Genomic DNA, 10,774 nt, shown 5'->3' with positions numbered 1-10,774 from the left:
GGAACATTTAAGGTTTAATTGTGAAAAATATAGAAATAATAGAGGAAGAAGTACAAAATGATAAAATATAGGTGAGAAGGAAAGTTATTTGGTGAAAATACCAAACTCTGTTAATATTTTTAAGTCAAAAAGATGGGAAAATTGAAGAAACTGACAAAGAAAAAAAATAAGAGTTGGATATGAAATAGAATTAAGAAAAAATAAAGTATTAGCTATATTTGCTAGGAAAGGAAAGGCTAGTTTAAATATTGTTTTCTTGAATGTTAATAGTTGGATAAATAAAAAAAGGAGATTACTAATTTTGGATTGGTGTTAACAATAAAGATGTGATGCAATACATTTGCAGGTTGTTTGATTTTTGGATGACAAAATAAGAAGGCAGGCTGAAATAATATGGGGGTGAGATAAGGTGGAGGTCTGTAGAAGATGTTTATTCTGGTGTTGCTATTTTATTAAAAAAAGAACGATTAAAGTATTAGATGTAATAATAATATGTCCAGGAAGTGTGTTTATATGTGATATTAAAAATAGGAATAATTTATGGAGATTTGTTTGTATATCTGTTTATACTCATGGAAATAAGTGAGAAGGAACAGTTCAAGAACTTAAAAAGTTTATTTGGATAAAATTAAATATAGTTATTGTGGAAGAATTAAATTGCAATTTAAGAAAGATATCCAGAAAATTTAGAAGAAATGTTGGGCAGGCAGGAAAGTAGATAATTACTTTTGGGTAATAGAAGGAAACTCATGTATAGAAAATATAATTTAAAGACTGAAATAGATTATTTTATTTATTCTGATAACTTGAAGGAAAATGTAAAAAAAAAAAGAATATTCATGTGTAGAATCTGAGATAACAAATAAAGAAGGATATATAGAAGAGGGAAAATGATTACATGTTTAAAAGGAAAAGTCCAGGGTACAAAGTTATACAAAATTCATATAGAAAGTTACATGAAGATCATTACACGATTTTTGATTTTTATGAAAATATGGAAAAATGGTGGCTGCAATATAAAATAAATAACTTATAAAATATACATTGGTATGGAAAATATTACTGACAAGAAAGGAAAAAAGAAATATAAAAATATAATTAAAGATTAAGAAAATAATTTGAAAGAAAAGGAGAAGTAAAGAAGGATAATAGAAATGAAATATATAAGGAGAACTTTATAAGGATTCAGAAATGATAGAAAATCAAAAGTATGTAGTGCACTGCAGAATTCAAGATGTTTCACATTTCTTAGGAAATAAGTGAAAGAGAATGGAAGAATTGAATATTTTATTAGAGGAGATGGAAATTAAAAAATTATAAGGAATTATAATGGGATAAATATGAGACAGAGAGATCTTTTGTCTGTAAAATAAGTAAAAAACAGATAAAAATGAGGAGATAATAAAAAACAGAAGAACTGGATAATGCATTAAAGAAATTAAAAGGGACAGCGTGCCTGGTCCAGATGGATAAACTTAAGAATTTTATAAAAAAAGTGAATGTAAAAAAGAAGAATATTTTCTTAAAGGATTTTAATTTCTGGTTAAGTAATAGTGTCCAAGATGAGTGAGTGAGTGTGAAGGATTTGAATTTGTAAAATGTATATATAAAAAGTATGAAAAGAAATTATTAAAAAATGGGCACCTATAATTTTAAATAACGTAGATTTTAAAATATTGGTGAAAATAATTATGTTCAGATTAAGTAAGATAATTAATAGAATTGTGGTGGAGGGCATATATGGAATTGTTGAAAGAAACAGTGAATATTTATTACTTTTAGTTAAAGAAGTAATAAGAAGTAAATTAAATTTTAGAAATGATGATAAAGTGATTGTATGTGAGAGAAATAATATGATAGTATTTGTCACAGAAATATGTTTGAAACAGAAGAATATGATTTATGTAATGATTTAATAAATGCAATAAAATCTGTATATAGTAATTCATGGAGTAGGATTTTGGTTAATGGTTGATGTACTCAATAAATACAGGTTAAATGAGGGGTAAAACATGGGTATACATTAAGTAGTATTTTGTTTCCTTTAGCAATGAATGTTATAGGAACTAAGCAGAGAGGTCTATTAAAAAAGGTTGTTTTTATTCTGGACAAAACATAAAAATTCCAATGTATATATCATGCAAATGATGTGGTGATAACTGCAATGTATAGATGTGGATAAAGAAGGCAATGTGGGATATATATATATATATATATATATATATATATATATATATATATATATATATATATGGGTCTCCTTCAAAACACCGAAAGACTAGAACATCGAAAGTGTTTTGAAGGAGACCAAAACAATGAAACAGCAGAACACCGAAAAGCTCAAAATTTAAAATCCTGGTGTTACAGGATTTTGATTTAGTGCTTTTGGTGTTCCGCTGTGGGTGAGTATGCATGTGTAAGTGCATTTGTGAGGGGTAGTGCTGTGTGTAAGTGTGTGTTGTGACTGTGGTGTGTGTGTGTGTGTGTGTGTGTGTGTGTGTGTGTGTGTGTGTGTGTGTGTGTGTGTGTGTGTGTGTGAGGGACTGTAGTGTGTGGGTGTGGGTTTGCCTTGTGTCTATTTGTGCAATCTCAGAGTTAGAATATTAAAGTAGGGGGGGTGTGGGGGCCTCCCTGCCTATTTGTAGTGTAGGGTGGTGTGGTTGGTAGTTTGGAGCAGTTGTGTATGTATTTGTGTATGTTTTTTGTGTGCGTTATACTTAAGTGGTTTTCGGTGTTGTGCGGTTTCATTGTTTTGGTCTCGGTGTTTTGGTCTTCGGTGTTGTGAGGTTTCATTGTACTGAAGTAGACCCATATATATATATATATATATATATATATATATATATATATATATATATATATATATGTGTGTGTGTGTGTGTGTGTGTGTGTGTGTGTGTGTGTGTGTGTGTGTCTGTGTGTGTGTGTGTGTGCGTGTGTGTGTGTGTATGTATTAAGAAAGTTGGATTGAATATAAACAAAGAAAATGTAAAGACATGGAAGATACTTTTAAAAATGTGGGTATTTATTTTTCAAAAATAAAATAATTAATTATTAGGTATAACATTTCAGAATGAGGAAAATGTGAAGAAATGTAGATTGAGAATTTAAATGAAATAAGAGCCATTGTAAATAAATTGAGAAACTTTGATTTAGGTTTTAAGAAGGTTTATTTGATTCATACTTATATTTCAAGAAAATGGATTATGTTGGGAGTATATATGTGTTTCCAATTGATTTAGAGGAAGCATTGTTGGAATTAATTTTCCTTTTTATAGGGTTTTAGGTTAAATCCTGTTAAAAGAGGTGTATTGTATTATAGTAAAGAGAACAACAGGGGGAATTGATTTAAAGAATTGTATAGCATATTTAGCTTCATTAAATTTTTATTGGATTATGAAGAAAATCCAAGAGAAAAGCAAACATATTGTCAAAGTTTTATGGGGGAAATATGAAGATATTTGTAAAAAAAAGATGAAAAAAAGATTTCAGCAGAGAGGAGGATGTATATTTTGATCTAATTAAAAGATGGGATATAAAATGGAATATAATTAAGAAAAATAGGAAATAATGGCATGAAAAAGTAATGGAAAAGTAAAGTTTGATAAGATGAAGATAAAAAGTGAGAGAAGGTATTAAAGAAAAAAGTTAAAGATTTAAAACGGTTTAGAGATTCAATTTTAGGGGACTTATGATTAAAAAGTTACATTTTAAACAAATATGAAATATAAGCAAAACATTGATAGATTATATTCTAGTTGTAATGTGGAAGAAATTATGGAGAATTTTTGAAATGTATAAAAGGTAAATATGTTAGAATGTTACATTAGAATGCTTAACATGGATATAATGGGAAATATGTGTGTTTTTATGAAAATTTAGGTCAAGTTGAAGTAGATAAAGTTGATAATATATGTTGTATATGGAATAATTAGAAAAGCAAGTGTCAGGTATTATTGCATAGTCAGATTTGGAGTATTAATGGATTGACTGAAAATATAAAAAAATGGTTATGGTTAAAAGGGTGGGGGCCAAATGGATGAAAGATTAGTAGCTTAACGTGTTTAAGATTTTAATATATGTGTATATGATGACAGATGTTGAATATGTGACTAGTACCCATGCTCTTTTACTCTTTTTCATAGATGCTGTGAGATCTTTTACATCCACCTGTACTAACCCAAACTTAAGCAGATGTCAGCAATTAATGAACCCAGTGTTGGAATAAAAACAAACTTCTGCACCAAAGGCAAGTGTACCACCTGTTATGCCACTGACAGTGCTAACCCAATATTTGTTGTTAGAACTAGTAGTGATAAATAAAATGAACAGTTTAAAATTCAGTATAACTGCATCATATCATATGCCTTTGTTTCTACTAGACAATATAGTTTCCTTTGTAGCTGCCTTTTTATTCTTAGATAGTGATGATCTTCTGGAAGCTTGACTCCCCATCTCCTGGTTCAAGTGGGCTAAACTCAACACTAATCCTGTTGCTGCCCCTAACTCCAACCCTGTACATTAACTTCCCAAAAAACATTTCCTAACAGTATCGCTACACAAGGCCCCTATGCACATCTCACATAATCACATACATTTGTCCCCTTACTTAACCTGCAAGCATTCACAGAAAAGATTCTACCCCTAATGCAAGCTGGATGCATTCTTTCCAATCAACAAATGATGCAAATTCCCTTCATACTGAACTATCTTGGATTAACACAAGGTGTGAGAAGAAACGTTCATCCTAAATGCTTAGGAATACAGTAGTATCCCCTTCAGTGAATAACAGATTGTTACCACCTACCACATCAATGACACCCCACTCTACAATGAGTCAGTCACCAGAGACCTGGACACCTGGATAAATCTTTCCCTATCCTTTAATTATAATGTGATCACCATGTAGTGACTGCAGTCAGAAAATCTTTTTATATATTACAGTTTCTTACCAAGGGCATCCCCTCTAAAACCATAGTAATTATTATTCACCTGTACTCTGTGCTGGTTAGACCCATTATAGAATACAATGCACTCTAACATATTTCTCATAATATACATAATGTATTTAAAGGACTGCAGAGGTTCCTAACAAAAAGTATATTGGGCTAAAAAGAGGCTGAAGTTAGTCTTCCTGTACTCAGTGTCATATAGACTCTTAAGGAAAGACATATGCCTTGCTTTCTCGACCCTCAGAAATTACATTACCCATGAATCCTTAATCTCAACGTGTGAAACAGTAGCACTGATATTATTATAAATCAACAAAGAAATAAAATTACATGGAGAGATACATTTAAGTGGGGGTAGGTTTGGCATGATGGGTAAGGTCTTTACCATATAAATATGAAATGCAAGGTTTGAGTCTGATCTCAACTTGTTGGCTAGGCTAAACTGAATTCTAAACTCATGAGTAACTTCTGCTTTCCAGGAAGTGGAAAAATGCCAGGCAGCACATGCAGACATTGTACAAACCTTATAGATGTACTCAGAAGAAATAAATGGTTGACAGCAAAATATTCAAGGACTATACACTGTAACATGGGATATAAATTTATTACAGCAGGTCCTGCAGGTCAAAAATGGCACCTATGTCTCTAATGCAAACCTATAAATGGTTCATCTCCCAGGCACATGCTTATACTTATCAAGGGTGTCAGAACTTGTCAGAGATTTGGGATGCATGGCTAGGTTTAAAAAGGCCCTTGTGGTTGTTAGCATAGTAAACACCTATGAACCTATGATGTATCGATTAAGGCCAGGAAGTGTGTTGCTGGTTTACAAAAGGCAAGTCAGCAGGAAAAGCCTAAAATGTTATCAGCCATCAACAAGAGAGGATATTTTACTCTCATATAATTTATATTATCATATTAGTCATAGGAGACTCCATTGTGAGACACAGATGTGCCTCTCACCAGGCTGGATAAGGAAAAAGTCACAGTTAGTTGTCTGTCAGGGGCCAGAATTCACCATATCACATATGCACTCAAGTCTCTCAACAACAGGTACTGTTATGACTCTGTCATAGTCCATGTTAGTGTGAATTACTTGAGATGTACCTCCCTGGACTATATGAAGAGAGACATGAATGAATTCACTGAATATGTGTCCCAGGTGGATATGTCCCTAGCCTTAAGCAGCATTCTATGGTCATCCAGAATGATACCTCAGTACAAACAGAAAATGATTGACTTTAACAATTGGTTTAGTTTCTGGTGTCATTCCAGGGGGGTCCAGAACCTGACAGCATGGGAAGATATGATCGACAGACCAAGATGCTTTGCCAGAGAGGGTTTGCATCTGTCTCCCTTGGGCTTCAGGCTTCTGGCAAAGGCTCTTGCCTCCCCCATAGTTCCTTTTTTAAGAAAACTGATGAGGTTAAAACTACCAACATAAAAATTTCAACAAAGTGCAAACTAAAGGTCATGTTGCTAAATGCTAGGAGTCTAAACATGAAACTGCACTCATTGCAAGCATTCTTAACCCTGGAAAATGCTGACATCTGTGCAGTCACAGAAACTTGGTTCAAAGCTGCAGAGAGCACCCCTGCCTTACCTGGTTACTCATCCTATCATACATTCAGACCCCAGACTGTGGATAGTAAAGCCAAAGGAGATGGAGTTTCAATATATATATATATATATATATATATATATATATAAAAGACATACATACCTCCAGGCTGGTCAAAGAGTATGACGCACAGGAGATACTCCAGGTGTATTTAACCATTGACAAGACCCCTATACAAATCATAGCTAGCTACTGGTCCCCTAAATCTGTTACAAGATGCCCAATCCGCCTATCTGAACTCTTCAAATCTATCAAAATTCAACCCTTTACCCTGATCTTGGGTCACTTTAACTACCCAAATATTGACTGGAAGAACTAATCATGCCAGAATACAAATGCCCAGAGATTCTTTGATTTTGTCAATGCAAATGCTTTGGAACACTTAGTCAATACCCCCACAAGAGGTGATAATATCTTGGACTTGGTATTAACCAATATGAATAACCACTGCCGCATCCCTGCAGTATCATCCTTCCTGGTAAGATCCGACCATGAAGCAGTCACTTTCAAAGTCACCATCTCCTGCTACCCTCCCCTCCAACTAGGGTCAAACAAAAAAACTTCTCCAAAGCTGATTACAGCCTCCTGAGAGATGGTATAAGCAGCTTCACAGCTCTCTGCCCCTCCCCCTCTCTAGGAACTGGTACCAGTATCAAGACTATAACAAAGCACTATACGAACATTTATATAGATGCATGGAATCAGGAATAACTAACAGGACTAAATCATCCTCTGAAAGGAAGAGTAAACCTGTCTGGTGGACATGTGCAATAAATAATCTCTATAACAAAAGGAAAAAATTGCTGTCCAGTACCAGGAAGGAGCAGGTGCCCAATTAGAATCAATCTCTCCTTAGCCTAAACAAGCAAATAAGAGCACTAGTGAAATTCTGCAAAGCAAACTTTGAGGCCAAATTGGGCACATCTAGTAGAAACAATTATAAGGCCTTCTTCACATATGTCTGCAATCTCAAAGGAAGCAACCAGATCCATTCAGAACTGGTGGTCAAGGGCACCACATACACAAATTCTGTAGATATAGCAAATTTTCTGAGTGACAGATTCAGCAAAATTTTCATCCCTCTGTCCACCAGCATCCCGGTACCTACCCCCTTCCCCTCACATCTAGGGAAAAGGTTATCACTGCTCTCTCAAAGGCAAAAAAAATATGGGTCTATATCACATTATTGAAATTCCAAAAGATCAAACACCATAAGCTCGACCTTGGAATCTCAAAATGTGATATACTTGAATGCTCAGAACAGCAAATTTTTTCCAAGGGAAAAAATTGTTGTTCCGAAAATACACACACACAGCACAAGCACACCAAAATACATAACAGACACATAGACACTTCACAGAGCCCTACACTAAACTGTACACACACTACTAGCTATCCACTTACCTTAACCCAACCCTAACCCTAAGGTCCCTAACTAACGCACCCTCACCTTACTCGCTCCCTAACCCTAAGGTCCCTAACTAACACACACTCACCTTACCCACTCCCTAACCCTATGGTCCCTAACTATTGCACACTCACCTTACCCGCTCCCTAACCCTAAGGTCCCAAACCATTGCACACTCACCTTACCCGCTTTCTAACCCTAAGGTCCCTAACTATCGCACACTCACCTTACCCGCTCCCTATCCCTAAGGTCCCCAACTATCACACACTCACCTTGCCATGGTCCATTTGCACACTTACCTTAACCCAGTCTGTCACCTTTGCACCACAGTCGAGGAAATAGCAAAGCCGCAGAAACGGCCCACCGAATACTTTCCCTAGGAAAATATTCGGTGTTCTGCAGCTTCGCTATTTCAAGTGTTTGCTGAATAGGGGTTGATATTATAATATTCAAAGTTTTAAGACTTCGATGTTATAATATAGACTCAAAAAAATACAGCCTCCATGGGACCTGATAAAATCCCAGGATGCATCCTACATAAACTCAGGCAGAAACTTGCAGCACCATTAGGTGCCCTATTCAGTCAAAGCCTGAGTACCGGCTTTGTCCCAGATGAATGGAGGACAGCCACTGTCATCCCTTTGCACAAATGTGGAGCATCCATCGATCTGGGAAATTATAGACCCATCACCCTAACTAGCCATATCTGCAAGGCCATGGAATGGATTATCATGGCCCTCATTAACAAGGACATTGGCAACCTCCAAACACTTGAACCCACACAGTTTGGCTTCATCAAGGGGAGGTTGTGTCTATTAAATGTGGTCAACGTCTTTGAGATAGTCACCAAAGCCATGGACGAGGGGAAGATGATGCACACCACCTACCTTGACTTGGCCAAAGCCTTCGACACTATTCCCCATTCAGGCATAATAGATAAACTGCCTCACCTAGACATCAATCCGTATGTTACCAGATGAGTAGCTAGCTTTCTCACTAAAAAAAAACACCTAGTCAAAATAGGGGATGCCACCTCAAGCATATCCCAGAGTTTGGTCTTGGGGCCTCTGTTATTTGGGATATACTTTTCTGAGGTCCAGGCCAAAACCACTGGGCTATGGCTGACCAAGTTTGCAGATGACTGCAAGCTGGGCACTGTCATCAATTCCCCTAGTGACATGGACATCCTCCAAGAGGGTCTCACCCAAACAAATGACTGGTGCCGAAACATGGCCTCAAGCTGAAAGAAAAAAATGCATAATCATCCCCTTTGGGGAGAGTGATGTCCTCACAAATTATCATATTAATAACAACATCCTAAGCACACAATCAGTTGTGAGGGATTTGGGCATCCAAATTGATAGCAACTTGACTTTTGACCACCATGTTGCTTCTGTTGTCTGGATAGCTTTCTACATGGCCCACCTCATAAGTAAGGGTATCTCATCCAGGGACTAGGAGGTTATAACAGCCCTGTATTCTTCCCTTATAAGGCCCATTATTAAGTACAATGCCCTATTCAGCATGTATCTCATAAAGCACATGCAGCAGCTAGAGAGACTACAGAGGTTCCTCACCAGGAGAATCCAGGGCCTCAAAAATCTGCCATACACAGATAGGCTAAAAGACCTGTCCCTCTAGTCAGTATCATACAGACTCCTCAGAGGTGACCTCTGTCTGCCATAAAAAGCGATTTTGGACCCCGCCTTGATAGGACTGCTGCATATCTGCAAGTCAAGCTCCACTCATGTAACCCACACACACAGCCTCAACCTGGTCTGTAGCATCAATAGGACTTATTGGTGGGACAGATTTGTGTCCAGAGACTCCCCCATCTATGGAATACTTTCCCTCTCTAAGTCAAGCAGAGTACCTATTTACCCCTTTTTAAGTACAACCTGGATAACTGGATGGGAAATAGAAAATACATCCCTGGGATTCCACCCGCATCCCTGCTGGACAGGGGCATTATGTGTTGACCTGTCTAAACATAGGCTAAACTCTTGGCTAGGCTTATAAGGGCCTCAGGGCCAATAACCTAGTAACTTCCTATGATCCAATGATCAGAAGAGCAGAAAACAGTTGAAAATAAACACTTATCTTTTGTAGTCTCACAGAAGGTTTTTCAAAAATACCAGAACAAGGGCAGAAGGCCTAACTCATTGCAGCTTTGAGCAAACAAGCACAAACTGGTATAAATACTGGCTGTTTAAGGCAGAGAAACAGGAACCAGTCAAAGTTCAAATTATCCAATCAAAAACACCTTGAACAGGGCCCTGTAGCAGTAACTCTAACCAGATCAGACCAAGCTGAAACTACCTCCCACAAAGCAATAGCTAGGCTCTCTAGGCAAAAGATTAACTCTACTACAAGCTCCTAAGGTCACAACAGTACTTGATTCAGCTCTATGCTAGTGTTTTTCAAGTGCAGCAACAAGTAAAATGAACAGAACAAGAGGAGAAAACAAAAAGGAGACAAAGATAAAAACAGAGGTAAGGATTCAATTCACAAAGTCTAAAACACAGTTGCACAGTTTAAACAGATAAGCAGCAAATATTGTTTTAATCAATCAGAAGTGGAGAAAACAGTTGAAAATAAGCACTTACCTTTTGTAGTCTCAGAGCAGGTTTTTGAAAAACAACAGAGCAAGGACAGAAAGCTTAACTTTCTACAGCTTTAAGCAAACAATTTCTTTCACTTTCTGTTATAAATATTATTGGCACTGCCATGCCTTTTTATGGAGAGGGAGGTCATTGTAATAGTGTATTTAAGAGTAATAAGTTAGTCATAATT

Source organism: Protopterus annectens, chromosome 7.part1 (assembly GCF_019279795.1).
Source record: "Protopterus annectens isolate FY-2018-M chromosome 7.part1, PAN1.0, whole genome shotgun sequence".
In the NCBI taxonomy this organism is placed as follows: Eukaryota; Metazoa; Chordata; order Ceratodontiformes; family Protopteridae; genus Protopterus; species Protopterus annectens.
The sequence above is the reverse complement of the archived record's forward strand: the minus strand, read 5'-3'. Positions refer to the sequence as shown.